Genomic DNA, 16,204 nt, shown 5'->3' on the forward strand with positions numbered 1-16,204 from the left:
TCAACTGGCTTGGTAGTTTGCTTGCTTCTCCTAGGCTAATACAAATATGACTTTCATTTTTTTCTCAAAATTTCTTTGAAAGGTGCCAGCAAGGTGTTAGTGCATTCAAAAGATCATAGACTGTTTTATGTGTAAAGAATTTGAGAACTGCTTTGGTTTCTTCTAATGTACCCCTCCAGTAAAGTCAGGAGGAAAACACTTGTTGTAAATGCACCCTAGATTGTCTTCCTTGGATTTAGGTCTGTCTGCAGTCACTTTTTGGCAGCTACATGGAATATATTGAATTTTAAGTCTACTTTCAACTTCATCTCTAGATTTCCTTAAAAAAAAATTCTCCTCCAAGGAGGTAAGCGCGGGTGGTGGTGAGGGGAGAATTCCATTCCAGAGACATACTAGTCAATGGCTTTTGACAAACTTTTGAGGAGACAAAGGCAGGGTTAAAACCAAACAGGAATTTGGAAGGTACAATGCCAAAAATGCAACCAACTAAAAGGGTTCTGCCATGGCCCATCAGTTTGATAACCACAGGGGGGGTGTGAGTTTGGTCCTTCACTGGCAAAAGGAACCGCTCTTTACTGTGCTGTGGAAACTGCTTGGGAATTGGACAAATGCTGCTCAGTGGGTCTAAGATTTGACCACAACCATAATTTTGACCATAGTTTGAAATGTTCAGGGCATTTAGTTTGTGTTGTTGTTTTTTACTCTTTTATTAGAGCCATAGAAAATGCCTAGTGGGGGTGACAAATTGATGTATATAGCACTATGCCATAGTTAAATACACATCCTCCTCAGCCATAAGCACCCCTAGGAGATGGGCAAGACAAGGCTTCACCTTGAAAACTCAACATATAAGCCATTGCCTAGAATACAGTGTGCACTCAATAAAAATCTGAATGAATTAAAAGTATTTACCTGGCAAGAGTGCCTTCCTATAAAGTACATGGACAAAGCATACCTGCCTGTGTGATCCAAGGATTGTAACTAATAAAATGTAAATCCAGAGGAGGGAATGATATCGGAGTTTTAATTGTGAACATCCAATTTTCAGGATTAAGCCTCTGGTGAATCCCCTCTGAACATAGTTCAGGGATGTGAATAGCCTTGCTGTCAGACAGAGAGCATTGTAAAGTTAATTATGCTGGCTGTAGTTAGGGGAAAATGTAATACATTATCTCTTGATCTCCCTTTTGAACCATTTTCAAGTTGTTTCGGTTTTTGATATTTTCTACCATTTTGAATGACACGTTTCTGTTTTGTGCATTGTTGTTTTGTTTGATTGGTTCCTGTTTGTATTTTATATGATTTTCTGTATATGAAATCCAGGATAGGTAGATCTGCAGAGACAGTAACTGCATTGACACTTGCCTAGAGGCATGGCAGGGGATAATGAGGGGAAATGGGGAACTCACAACAATGAGTATGAGAAGAAAATGTTCTGAAATTGGTTGTGGTGATGATTATACAAATCTTAATATGATTGAGTGGTTAAATTGTATAATATGTGAAGCATATGCCAATAAAACTTTTAAAGCATGCTTTCCTAATGGCTTCCTCCTGCCATCAGTGCAAGAGAAATGTTAGAGAACTACCCACCAGCCTTCTCTCTGCCCTCTGACCCTGAAGGCAGTTTTTACTTGAGAGTCACTGCAGTTGGAAGGTGGTGGAGAGGAAGGGAAGGATTCTCTCTTTAATTTTACTCTATCTTCTTTGTCTCCACTTGGGAACTACAAACATATGGACTGCCTTCCAGGCTTTTTTTTCTTTTAATTCGTCCATCATTATGACAAAATGTCATGCTCTAGCCTAGAAGCGGGAACCCTGGTGGTACCTTAACTAAGTAGGTGGCTGCTAACTAAAAGGTCAGGGTTTCTGCTAAAGAAGAGACCTATGTGACCTCCTCCCTGGGGGATGGACAACCGAAAAGTGGGTGAAGGGAGACGTTGGACAGGGCAAGATATGACAAAATAACAATTTATAAATTATCAAGGGCTCATGGGGGAGGGGAACGGGGAGGGAGGGGAAAAATGAGGACCTAATGCGGGGGGCTTAAGTGGAGAGGAAATGTTTTGAGAATGATGAGGGCAATGAATGTACAAATGTGCTTTGCACAATTGATGTATGTATGGATTGTGATAAGAGTTGTATGAGCCCCTAATAAAATAATTAAATAAAAAAATATATATAAGTATGAATTTTTTAAAAACCTGGTGGTTTGCTCCCATAAAAAAATTAAACCTCACGCCATACCCATCACTGCTGATCCAATTGTTACTCAGATTGACCCTCTGGAAGAACCCTGGTGCCGTGGTGGTCATGAGTTGTCCTGGTAACCACAAGGTCAGCAGTTTGAATCCACCTACTACTCCTCAGGAGAGGGAGAAAGACGTGGCTTTCTACTCCCATAGAGTTACAGTCTCAGGAAGCCGCAGTTCTACTCACCCTTAGAGGGCCACCGTGAGTCAGAACTGACTCGAAGGCGATGAGTTCGAGTGACCGTCTAGGACAGAGGAGAACTTCCCCAGCCAGTTTACAAGGTTGGAATCTTTATGGAAGCAGATTGCCTCACAAGCCTCACAGGGCCTCTCCAAAGTAGCGCCTCCAGCTGGAGGCGAATGCTATGTTCAGAGCTGCCCATCTGAATCCATCACGCTCCCCTAGCCCCCAATCTGTAAGAGCACTCTAGACAAATGGCTTGCCCATCTTGTTAGAAGATGCCATGTCATCCACACAGATGGCAGTCTGCAGAGGAATTCACCAGGCCAGCACAGGGATCATGTTGGCGTCTGGCAAGCTCTCTGTGTAAAGCTCCAGAGTGCTTACAAGGAATCTCAATGGAAAATTGAGTTTGGGGCTGACAGCTTAATTTGGAAAAATTAAACATTCACTCTTCTAAGTTTGATCAACCAACGTGTATGGAAGTCCCACTAAATATCCAGCCTTAGGTGAGGATCTTTGTATCAGTGGTCTCATTTAATGCTCTCAACAACCTAGTTGGGGCAAACATTATAGCCTTTTTAAAGGGGCCCTGGTGACTTCGTGGGTTATGAGCTCAGCTGCTAACCAAAAAGTCAGAGGTTCAAAACTACCAGCCACTCCACAGGAGAAAAATTAGGCTTTCTCCTCCTTACAGTCTTGGAAACTCCCAGGGGCAGTTTGACCCTGTCCTGTAGGGGTGCTGCAAGTCGGACTCGACTCAATGTCCGTGAGCATGGAGGTGAGAGTTCTATAGGTAAGAAAGACACAAAAGAATCAAAGAGTTTGGATCTCGGTGTGTGAAAATGATGAGGCAGGTGTGGCTTTTGAGCAAAGATGTGACAAGTATTCTCAGACTATACTTTCAGTCCTTCCTGCAGGGCTCTTGTCAGGGTCGGGAGACAAGATCTGAGAGTGGGTTTGTTGCAGAAGCTTGGCCGTGCTACAACTTGTGTCAACCCCATGTGTCTGAGCAGAACTGTGTCCCATAGGATTTATAATGTCTGAAGATTTTTACTTCTTTCTTTCTGTCTGTCTTTCCTTTTCTGCTGTGCCGCTGGGTAGACTCGCATCCCCCACCTTTCAGTAAACAGCCAAGCGTGTGAATTGTTGCAGCACTAGGGACTCCTGCCCGTGCTATACCAGGGTATGAAAGATGTGACAGTTTCTGCATCTTTGCCTAGCACCTCCCATACATGTGAAACCCAACAGTGCAATGGAAAGGATACCGACCATCTGCAGCAACATATTTGTTTAAAAAGGAGACACCAGCAGAAAGACTTAGCAACTTTGAACCAGTTGAAAGAAGAGCATCTGCCTGATATTTTCATAGTGGTTATATTGATTGTTCATCTCCCCTTCTTTTTGTGGTTTGTGTTACTAACATGTTTGTATTAGCTCTGCCAGAAGAATCCGTGAGAGAAAGAAGAATTTGTAAATTGTTGCTTTAGAGGGATTAACATCTCTACAAGAATGAAAGTTCCCTGGAGCTTCGGTCCATTTGGCATGCACAATTGAAGCACAGAGATTTTTAAAGGTCTTTCACATCTTGAGGGCCAAGGGGGAGTTAGGAATCTCCCCCCACCCTACTCCGCTTCTCATGAAATGCTTGCAGGTACTGAGCACCCACTGCGTGCCAGATGCTGTGCCCAGTGTGTTCATCTGTTCTCATAGCAAGCTTGTGGACAGAGGAGGAAACCGTGGCTCTGAAACGCAATCCAGATGGGGGGGGGGGGCAATATTGAAAGCTCCATTTTCTGGCACCAAGTCCAAACCTTTGACCACTGCACCATGCTACCTCCCTCTCGGGTCCATTTGGCATTCCTGGAGTGTACATAATTTGGGCACTGACTTACTTGTCATCACCCACTGGCTTGGGGCCAGTGCAGAAATGAGGTTGGAGATATTTTTATCCTCACACTGGTCCAGTTTCATGAGGGAGAGGGACATGCTCAGAGAATCGGGCACAGACTGCCATGCCAGCTCAGACCGGCTCCCCTGGTCAACTCCAAGACAGCATGCAGCTAACAAACAGATCTCCCCAGAGGGGAAGGAACGTCCTGCAGTGGAGAAGGAGGAAACAAAGAAACATTGTTCTATCTAGAAGCATAGCAGGTCCCTGGGTGGTATGCACAGTTTACACTCGCCTACGCACCTAGAGGTGCATCAGAAGAAAGGCCTGATAACCGCCTTCAGAAAAATCCACCCTTACTAACTCTATGGAGCTCACTTCTGCTGTGTAAGGCATGAACTCACCATGAGTCAGAATTGACTCCAGGGTTTTTTTCTTTTGTTTGTTTTGTTTTAGTAGAAGCATCATAATTCTGGGGTGACTAGGGCTCTTGGTCGGTGGGGATCGCATTCACTCCTCTGGATTCATCTCTTCGAAAAGGATTGTGGCCTGGGAGCAAGTGTCAGGGTTGATAATGGACCCATAGTGGCAGGTTGCTATAGAGTGGACCTGAATCTCAGACCCTTTTAAGCTCTTGAATTCCTTACCTCCTCTAACCAAAAACCAAACTCACTGCTATTGAACCGATTCTGACTCATGGTGACCCTATAGGACAGGGTAGAACTGCTCTTGTGAATTTCCAAGACTGGTGGTATTGAACTGCTGACCCTGTAGTTAGCAGTTCAACTCGCAACCACTATGCCACCAGGGCTCCTATACCTCCTGTGATAGGTTATAAATTCATAATTTGGAGTGGGCCTAACCTCCCTAGCCCACTCCCGATTGCTCCTGGAAAGCAGCCTGGCGTGGGAAACGTTAGTGGTTGTGGAGTGGATTTTGACTTGTGGCGACCGCAGGTGTACAGAGTAAAACTGCTCCATAGGGTTTTCTCGGCTGGGGCCTTTCGGAAGTTCATCACCAGACCCCGCTTCGGAGGGATCTCTAGGTGTGTTTGAACTGCTAACTTCAGCTAATAATCAAGTGCTCAGGAAATGAAGCCCAGAGAAATAACTGGCCAGAGTTCCCAGCTCATCTTTAGAAATGCTCTGGCTCTACACAGTGGAATGAATGGGAAGTCGGTTTGAGTTTGGCTGCATGAAATGCTCGTTGATGCCCGGGACAGTGGTCCTGGCAGTGGAGGTGGAAAACATAAGGGAAACCTTGTCAGGAAATGAAGAGCTGCAGAAGGAAAAAGCACGAACTTGGTGATCTCAAAAGTGCCCACTGTGTTAGTTGGTTGGTTTTCATCTGCTGATAAAGGAGCGTAGCCTTCATTTCCATTCAGATATCTGGGCTCTGGCAGTTGAAAATCGGGGATGGAACTATTGCCTGTATGGGATTTTTCATTTTCTCTCATTTGTTTTTCCCCCCAACAGTTTTATTGGCATATAATTCATGCATTCTTGTACTCATTGTTATTAGCTCTCCATTTCCCCCTACCTCACCTGAAAATGCCCCCAAGGAATGATTAACCCGGTTACTATCTCTATAGATTTACCTAATCCTGTATTTCATATCCAGAAAAACATCTAAAACAAACAACAATAATCAAGGAAACCATAAAAACCCCAATCGAAAAGAAAGCAGAGCATATTAAAGACTGGTACAAATGATCATTGTGTCTGAGTAGAAATTAAAATCTGATCATTTTGAATTTTTTTTCATGCTAAGTACAAATGTGTCTTCAAATTTTCTCAACCTACTCAGACAAAATTCCTTTAGAGTAACTTTCTGATTTAAATAGATAAAAAATACACCAAACTAGCCCTTTAGTTTTGCACCCATAGCATCAGACAGGCTGTTTTCTCCTCCCCGCCCCCGCAAACCCCGCATATCCATATTTTAGAAACATGTGACTTCAGTTATTAGCGTCCTGGAGTCGGAGTGAAGTTGGCAGTTGGAAGCCACCCAGTGGCTCCTCAGAAGAAATACTTGGCACTCTGCTCCCAGTAGAGATTGGCAGCCTTCCCTTCTGAGCAGGTTAGCAGGTAAGGGTGTGCACCACCCAAGGACCCCTCCAGTCAGTTCCAAATCCTAGCAACCAGCCAAGCAACAGAAGGAAATCCGCACCATCCTCACAATTGTCCTTAGGTTTGAGCCCATGGTGGCAGCCACTGTGTCACTCCATCTCCTCGAGGGCCTGCCTTTCTTTCGCTGCCCCTCCACTTTACTTATGAGTCAGCGTGGACTCGATGGCAGTGAGTTTGGATTTTGATTTTCTGCTTTCCTAAGCAAGTGAAGGTTAGGAACAGAGAATACTTAATTTCCTATGCTCCCTCTGCAGATACAACCTTTAACTGCAATGAACCTGCTGCCCATAGCAAATTCCCACCCTACTTGTGACTACGGAGACTGAGGCCTACACATGCAGCAATATGTCCTTTATCTTGGGGAAAATCAATGGGAAAATCAGCACTAGAACCTAATACCTGTGAGGGTAATTGGACCAGCCTGCCTGCTTCCACTTAATGCTGCTTGGCAGGATTCTTGGGACTCATTAACTTCTTTGATTCCACATAAATCCTCCAAAATACCCCCAAAGTTCTTCAGGCACTGTTTTCTGTCCGTCTCTGTCCGTCTGTCTGTCTCGTTCTCGCTAAAGTTCTCTTCCAATTAAAACAGAAGACCCTGTGTACATACGTGCGGGCATGTATTGTTGAGCGGAATGCTTTATGTACCACAGCTTGAAAGGTTTCCATGCGGTTGATTTTATAAGCATTTTCATCATCACCCAAATGCTGCGTGCCCTAATGGAAACTGTACTTGTTCTGGAAAAGATAAAAGGGGGAAAATTCCAAATAGGATGCTTTTTTTGGGGGGCTTCCCTAAATATCTATGTTGATAAATGCTCAGCTCAGTTGTTTGTTGGAAACCACAGCACTGATGTTTAAGTCCTATTGAAATGCTCGCTGGGGCTCTAAGTTTTATCACTTGTACACTTCTACATGCCTTCCCCGTAATTAACATAAAGAAATTAATGTCTTACCAGCTTCAATATTTGATGCCATGAGTCCTGAGGATATTTAAAGGGAGAAGAAATGTAAATAGAATGAAATTCTTAAGCAAGATTACTGATAGGACAGGACTAAAGAGCCCTGGGAGTGTGTGAAAAGTGCCTCTTTTCTTCCCTTTAATAAGTCCATTACTTGCACTTGGGCATATTTTAAGGTTCTTTTCATGCTGAATCTAGAGTTGAGCATGCTTTGCATTTCAAGCTTTGTCTATGAATCAGTAGAAGCCAAAGTTATTTCTGCTTTAAAATAACAGGAGCCAAGAACAGCTAATCTCTTTTCATTCTGAGCTCCTTACATTATTTTACTGGACAAAGTTTGTGTTGGCTACAAAACAGGCCATTCACAACCTCGATGAGAAGGAATTTAGGTAAGAATGGCCAGAGATTGTAGGATGCATAAAGACTCCCTCTCCTGAGGCCATTAAGAAATTCCAAATTGGCACTGTTTTGAATAGTGACATTACATTAGCCTTGCTAATTTCAGCAACTCTAGCCAAAAGACTCTGTTTACCAGTCTACCGGCTGAAACCTACCCAGAACTGCCATGCCAATGTGCTTCTCAGTTCAGGTGAGCTGATATTTTAAAATAGGCGATTAGGGGGATAGTAGTAAGGAAAGTTGGTGAGCGTGGCAATGGGGTACCGGAGGGTGGAGGAAACCTGGGGATCTGCTCCCATAAAAATTACAGCCTCGAAAACTCGAATCGGCAGCTCTACTCTGCCACAAGGGGTCTCTATGAGTCAGAATCTACTCTAAGGCAGCCAGCAACAACTTGCCTTGCATTAGTAGCTCTCATTAGAAACCCTTCAGAAAGTAGGCTGTGGCTTTAATTCTTTGGTAAGACATTCCCTGTGATGTTAAAATTAATTCACGCTCCCCCCTACACCCCCCCACGCCTTTAAGCTTGGAAGGAGAATGTGAGAAAGGAGGTTTTGTCCCCCTTTATCTCGTCTCCTGTGACCTCTTTGATTATCTGTCTGCCTTTTAATTGTGTGCATTTTGATAATTAGGGCTGTTAGAGGAACCCATTCACATTTCATAATAATAGTGGAAATAGATCTGCTTTTTAGTTTATAAGATGTGCAAATAAATGGACAGAGAATTTAATGACGAAAAGCTGCAGGAGAAAAGGCACACTCTTTGAAGGAGTCTCTGCGTTAAAAGACTAAAGCTTTGAAATGAGTGTTTTGTTTTGCTTTTTTTCCCTATTCTGATTATCATTCTGGTTGAAAATTTCGGTTCTGCCCCAGTTTTGCTTCCTCAACCATTACTGACCTGTTCTAACCTCATCGAGGGTCTTCCTCTTTTGTGCTGTTCCTGTGTTTCACCAAATATGATGTCCTTTTCCAGGGACTGCTTCCTCCTGATGACATGTCCGAAATAGTACTTCTTCCAAGACAGGTGTGTTCATTCTTCTGGGAGTCCCTAGTGTAGTTCTAAGGCATCGGTCCTTTCTGTGGTCTTATTCATGGTCTAGCTTTCACATGTACCGGAGGGGATTGAAAATACTCTACCTCGGCTCAGGCACACCTTTTCCCTCAAAGTGACATCTTTGCACTTGGACACTCTAAAGAGGACTTGGACAGTAGATTTAGTCAATCAATATGTCGTGTGATTTCTTAACTGCTGCTTCCACAAGCATCCATTGTGGCTTTCACTTTACTGAGAAATTGACAAGGTCAATGCTTTCTCTGTCTATCAGAATCTCTGGATGTTGAGGTGCATCCCACCTTGTGGGTGTTTCCTCAGTAAGTGTTTCAAGTTTTGGCTTTCAGCAAGCAAGGTTGTGTTTGTTATCTGCATGTTAGAGATATTTTGATAAACCTTCTTCCGATCTTGATGCTGCATTCTGTTTCATAGTGCCAGTTTCTTTGATTATCTTCTCAGTATCCACCCTAGAGGGTCACTGTGAGTCAGAATTGACTGAATGGCATTGAGGGTTGTTTTTTGTTTGTGTGTGTGTTTGAATATACAGATTGAATAAGTATGGTGAAAGGAAACAACCTTGATGCACACCTTCCCTGTTATTAAACCTTGTACTTTCCCCTTGTACTATGCAAATGACTGCCTCTTGGTCTATGTATAGGTTAGAATTTCTCTCTACGCATTTATTCCTGATTAACTCTAAAGTGACAGGTGATGTTCAATTTCAATCACTGCCTGAAAACATTCCAATACAAATAAAAGCACATTTTAAAAGATATTATTTTAATACTATTTTTTAATCTGATGGAACAATGAGTCACTTTAAAAGTAGTACCATGATAAAAAACACTGTTAACATACTGTAAAAATATCAAGTATATGTTTCATCGTTGCTATACTGCACCCTGACTGGCTCGTCTCCTCCCCATGACCCTTCTGTAAGGGAATATGATTATGATAAGAGTTGTACGAGCCCCCAATAATAATAAAATAATTTTTTTAAAAAGAAATATTAAGTGGAAAAGTGTAATACCTTTTTAATAGAAAAGTTTCAATTTAACACTATAGAATCAACTGAAAATGAACTGAATTTGGATGTAGGCAACATTTCACTACTAACACTTACCAATGCTAAGAATTTTTTTCACAAAATATAAAGTATGCTATCATACCTAATACATCAATCACAAAGGCAATGCACAATCAAATATTTAATATTTTCATATGTATCCTAGTTCTAATCCAAAGAAACACCATAACATTCAATAAAGGAAATCTTTTCTGACAGATATAGATTTGATTCATATATTTTGTTAAGAAAATGCCATTACAATAAATCAGAATCGCACCTAATTAAAAGAATATCCTGTAATATTTTTTAGTCAAGCTTTCCTTGTTGTCCCATGCAAACCTGAGAAAGTTCTCTCAACACTGACCTGAATAGCTGGGGCATTAGTAGCTAGTGAGTTTGAACATCTGACCTTTTGGTTCACAAGTAAGCGCTTAATCACTGCACCACCAGGACTCCTTAAATATATTATTAAGAGTGTATTCTTGCACCATAGTTTCTACCCACATACCAAAAACAATACTCATGGTTAATCGGTCACTTTGCAAACTGTCTGTAACTTTCTTTAAAGGCTTTAATGTTTTCAAAAGTAAAGTCACATCTGCCCATCTGTCATTAGAAAAATAATATTGCATATCATTCTCTGCAAATACAGCCTAGTAAGGTTCCTAACATGTATATACTGTTTTGGTTTTTTAAATAGTTTTATTAAGATATAACGGACATATCAAACAATTCAGTTATTCGGTCATATTAAGAAGGATTATGTAATCATCACCATCATCAGTGTTATAACATTTTTCTTCCTTGTTGTATCCATTGCTTTTGACTCCCCATTTCCCCACAGTCTCCCCTCCCATGCCCCCAGGTAATTAGTAATCCACTTACTTTCCTCTGAGAGCCACTCTTAATGTTCCATCTTGGGCAATCCAGTACCGGTTTCCTTACATTATTTTCTGCAACTTTGGTAGATAATGATGGACTACAACAGATTCAAACAAGTTTTCATCTTTGTCTTTCAAATTCTTCCAGTTTACCATCCGTTATTGCATCCTTAATAACCCACTGAAGAGTGTGTGCAGTGCATTTTGTCGCAGCCAATCAATTTCTCCTTATAAATGTTACTACTTTCAGCAGGCCCTGCTATGGTTAATGTCTGCACATCCGTGGGCACTAAGAGTCTTCAAACTGTCATGTTGCCCTGAAACGTGCCATTTGATTTTACTCATTCTGCAGGAAATCAACACGTCTAATACCATCAGAGCCATTATTATCCTTGGTTATAGAAGAAATCAATGGTGTGCTTTTCTCAAATTTGACACACAGGAGTTTTTATGTACAGACTTGTCCTTCATTCTCGGCGGCAACGGATGTTTCTTGCCAACTTGTGCGAACTGCTGGTTAATTGCTAGCACTGACTGATTCAGTCTGCTGAAAACTCTCCCGCTAAGCCCCCAAGGTACTAGCCATGCACACTAGAAGCCTCCCTCTTCTCCAGGGGCCACCATGCCCACTCCTCTCCGAGGCATTCTTTGTGGTAGTGCACTTAAACCAACCTATTTTCGAAGGAATCTTGTAAGGGTGAATAAGAGAAGGTTCTAGAATTTGCCACAATTTTTTTCCTCCCCAAAGGTACTCTGGAACCGGCAAGGGCTAACAAAACCTCATTGCCATCAAGTCAATGCCTACTTACACCAATCCTGTGGAACGACCCCCTTTGAGTTTCCAAGAGAGTAACTTGATATGAGTAGAAAGCTCTGTCTTTCTCCCCCAGACTAACTGGGGGTTTTGAACTACTGACCTTGCCGATTTCAGCCCAACACTTAACCACTACACCACCAGGGTCCTTCTAGAAAGCTGTAAGTAAAGAGGGAAACCCAAAAACTGTGAGATAAAGAAGGCATTTGGAGAGAGAGGGAGGCGAGGAATGCTGTCTCCGTTTGTAATTCAGAATTCTGCATCCTCTAAAGGCGGAGTGGTGGCTGGCTGGCTGGGCATGAGAAAGGCGGGACCCTCCCCTCCTCTAAAAAAAAAAAATGTTGAAAACAGGCCTCCAGAACTTGGTCTTAGGCTTAATACCGAGGAAAAAAAGATTTGGGGATTACTTACCTTGTTATGAGTCAAAAGGGGGCTTCAGATTTCTCCCCTGGGTGAACTAAGCTGTAATCTGTCTCTATAGCCTTCTGTTAATACTTCTGCTATTTGTGAAGAAATTATAGTGACTGGTGAAGCTCAGCTTACTTCCTCTACACTTTTTGGCACACAAATGGAAACGACAACCACACATGGCCATCCGACCAGCATTCCACATGGCAGAGGGAAAATGGATGGGGGGCAAATGGATTGAAGAAATCAATCTGTGGTTGGGGGGAGGGGCCCATCTTATACCCTCATAATCCCTTTAGTAAGTTGCTTACTCAGGTGACATTACATACCCAGGACAACTTGCTCATTTGGATTTTCCTCTCGCATTGTTGCTTGCTGCTCTGCCGTTGTGGATTTGCAGGCTGAGCAAGGAGCTTCTTACTGGCACAAATAACACAAAGTGGCTCTCAGCTCTTATTTCTCTAGAATATATCCCTAACAGTAGGGGGGCTGGGTCATACAGTATTTCTATTTCCAACTTGTGAAGGAAGCCCCATGTACCCGAAAGAATGTGTTTAAGGGTGTCCATTGCAGCATTATTTCTACTAGAGGGAAGTTGGAAACAACCAAAAAGTCCATTTGCGAGGGCAGGGGGAAGTGTTGATTGGGTTATAGTCAGGCTATAGAATGATTGCAATGAATCAAACAAATGAGGCAGTTGTACGCACATGGGAGGCTTTGAAAACATTGTGGATGATTCCATTCTCTTTTTATTCCATTTTTGCAGGATCGCTTAAGCCCCCTCACGTTAACATGCAAAGATCTCCAAGATATGAGTCCATGTAGGCAGATACAGAGAAAATACATATACCTCTGGCGAGTTTGACAGGGAGAAGACCGAAAGTCGCATTTCGTGTTTTGTTTTTCTTTGTGCTCATATGTGGTTAAATGCGCAATCACTAACTGATAAGTCAGGGTTTTGAACCACTCAGCTATTTTGAAGGAGAAAGTTGTGGCAGTTTGCACCCCTCAAGATTACCACGCCCCAAACCCTCTAGGGCAATTCTATCCTAGCCTATAGTATTGCTATGACTCAGAATCCACTGAATGGCAGGGGGCTTCCTTTTGAGTATGCTTGGTCTTCCTTTGGGTAATTTCACCATAAATGCTGTATGTATTGTTCTGTGTTGGCATATATTTCCAGGAGACATTCAAGGTCTCGGGTTGTAAAGCCCCAGTTATTATCTGGGGCTTGTTGTTGTCTGTTGCATTTTAATATATTTAGACATGGCTTTTAAAATTTTTCCTGCAAGATTTGTTCGCTCTGAAATCTTTTCAATCTAATACCTCTTGGATGCTTTTCACATGATACCTTGATTATAGCTTGCCTTATAAAGTCTCCAGGCCTATTTCTTCCCAATACAAATTGGCCAATAAGAAGTGTTTAACCTGGTTAACTTGATGTACTCTGTAGGAAGGAAAAAACATGATGAGAAATGTCCCTTTTTAGTCATCAGTTAGAAGAAACAAGGGCTGCCATTGGCCCTACTTCCTTAGTGTTTCAGATGTTGCCAACTGCGTCTTTTCCTCTTGGGTCATTAGCTTCCGGGCGACTACCCTTGGTAGTGGAATTTTAATATTTCCCTTTTATATCTTTATAGCTATGGGTTTGTGCCATTTGGCACTTACCTACTTTGTTCTAAGGCCCACAGAACTCTTTGTCTGAGGCACATCCAACTTTTTCTCCTCAGTTACCTTCCTATTGAGTTATTCCAATTTTTGTCTTAATCATGCTCCCAAAATGAACTTTTGCCAACTGATGGTTCTCCTTGTCTTTCTCTGGATCCTGCACTATACCATTGTGTGGTTGCTTTGAGCAAGCTGTCTGTCACCTGCAAGTTATGGCTAATTGCTTCCTATGGTGGTGCTTGTTAGCAGGACCCTAGTCAGCTCTGGTTAATAGCGACAGAAGGCAATACTACCTGGTCCTAGGCTGTCTTCATAATTGTTCTTATGTTTGAACCCATTGTTGGATCCACTGTGTCAATTCAACTTGTTATGGGCCTTTCCCCTGTCCTCTATCCCCTTTCTTTACTAAGCATGATGTCCTTTTCTTTTTCTTAAAATATGGACCACTTCACGAATTTGCGTGTCAACCTTGTGCAGGGGCCATGCTAATGTTCTCTGTATCGTTCCAATTTTAGTAGATGTGCTGCCAAAGCGAGCACATGATGCCCTTTTCCAGAGACTAGTCTCTCCTGACAACATGCCCAAAGTACCTGAGGTGAAGTCTTGCCATCCTTGCCTCTGAGGAGCATTCTGGCTGTACTCCCTCCAAGACAGGTGTGTTTGTTCTTTTAGCCATCCTTGGAACTTTCAATAGTTTTCTCCAGCATCATAGTTCAAATGCATCAGTTCTTCTTCAGTCTTCCTTATTCCATGTCCAACTGTCACATGTATGTGATGTAATTGAAAATATCATGGCTTGGTTCACGTACACCTTAGTCCTCAAAGTAACACCTCTGCTTTTCAACACTTTAAAGAGGCCTTGTGCAGCAATACTTCATTTGATATCTTCCATAAACTTTGATTGTGGATCCCAGGAAGATGAAATCTTAGACAACTTCAATATTTTCTCCATTTATCATGATGCTACCTACTGGTCCAGTTGTGAGGTTTTACTCTTCTTTATATTAAGTTATAATCCAAATTGAAGGCTGCAATCCTTGATCCGCCTCAGCAAGTGCCTCAAGTCCTCCTCACTTTCAGCAAGCAAGGTTGTGGCCTTTCTTCACTCATGGCAGATGAGAAGTTACTCCTCTAAAATTATGTCTTGGTTGATATTCCTTAGAAAACATCAAGCCTTCCTCTGTAATCTAGTCTAAGTCTCCCAAAGACTCTGATCTCTTTCTTTGAGTGAGTTTCTAAATCTGTCTCTGAGGATCCTCTCCAGACAGTGTTTCTGTTGCCTGAACTGTTGGCCCTTCACCCTAGCCATGAGATCGCTAAGGACTGAATGAAGTGTGAGAATCTCAGAATTAGATGAGTTATCAGAAGCGATCTACGTTCACCTTCTCATCCCATGGTTAAATTCTTGGTGTTACAATAGTTAAGAGGATAGTGGTAGGAAAGAACTAAAGGTTCCACTTTGGTAAAGATTACAGCCAAGAAGATCCCTGTGGGGCAGTTCCACTCAGTTACATGGGGTCACTATGAGTTAGCACTGAATTGATGCCATCCAATAACAATACCATTATTTAATGGTTGTACAAAACCTCTCTGACTCCCAGAGATAGATCACACTGCCTTGGGAAAGCCTATACAATTTGCAGTTGTCCTCATTATCAGAAAGTTCTTTATTTTTTCAAGTCCAATTTTCAGATTGATCTAATTATTAGAAAGTTCTTTATATCTTTCATGTCCAAATTAATTTCCTCTTAGAATTATAAGGCCATAAGTAGCAAGTCCTGGCTATAAGATAAGAAAAATCTAAAAGAAATAGAGAGGGGAACTAAGAAAGAGCATGTGGACAGGTGAGGGGTCAGGCAGTGTCAAAGGAGGAAGTCTGTGAAGGTGGAGGGACAAATGAAGGGATCTGAAGTGGTGCTGACCAGTAAAAAGTAAGGGAGGAAGGGAATGGAACACAGGTTAGGGATTAAATCACGGTGGGGAAGAACCCACCCTCCTAGGTATATTAGTCTATTCCAAAGAATTGAAAGCTAGTACTCAAATATACGTATACATAAGAGTCAAAAGGGGGAAGCATCTCAAGTATCCACCAACAGATCAATGGATACTCAAAATGTGAGCTAGCCATACAATGGAATATTATTCAGTCATAAAGAGAAATGAAGTCCTGACATGACATAGATGGTTCTTGAAAACATGCTGAATGAAAGAAACCAGGCACAAAATGGTCACACATTGTATGAGCCCATTTATGTTAAATATCCAGCTTGCCTGAATTCCAGTTGGATAAATCCATAAAAACAGAAAATAGTCTAGAGGTTCCCAGGGACTGGAGGCCCAGGAGGATGGGGAGTGACTGCTTGGTAGGTATGAGGTTTTATTTTAGGGCGATGGAAATATTTTGGACCAGGGGAGAGGTGTGGTGGTTACTCGAAAAATACAAAACCCATAAGAGGATGCTGATCTTGCCCTCTGCCTATGACTGTGGAAAGGATTAGAA

The 16,204-nt window shown here is 42.1% G+C and overlaps 1 protein-coding gene and 1 non-coding gene across 2 annotated transcripts in view; one reads left to right on the forward strand and one right to left on the reverse strand.

Annotated features, from left to right (window-relative positions):
- GPC3 (glypican 3) overlaps positions 1 to 16,204 on the forward strand; it is a 460,111-nt gene that overhangs the window by 424,312 nt on the left and 19,595 nt on the right. The gene's annotated exons all lie outside the window — the stretch shown is intronic.
- Positions 14,137 to 14,243, reverse strand: LOC115869064. The gene has a single exon (XR_004045971.1). It is a non-coding gene; the product is annotated as a U6 spliceosomal RNA (small nuclear RNA).

The sequence above is a fragment of the Echinops telfairi genome, unplaced genomic scaffold, assembly GCF_000313985.2.
Source record: "Echinops telfairi isolate 266 unplaced genomic scaffold, ASM31398v2 ScPeMD7_20;HRSCAF=75, whole genome shotgun sequence".
NCBI classification, from domain to species: Eukaryota; Metazoa; Chordata; class Mammalia; order Afrosoricida; family Tenrecidae; genus Echinops; species Echinops telfairi.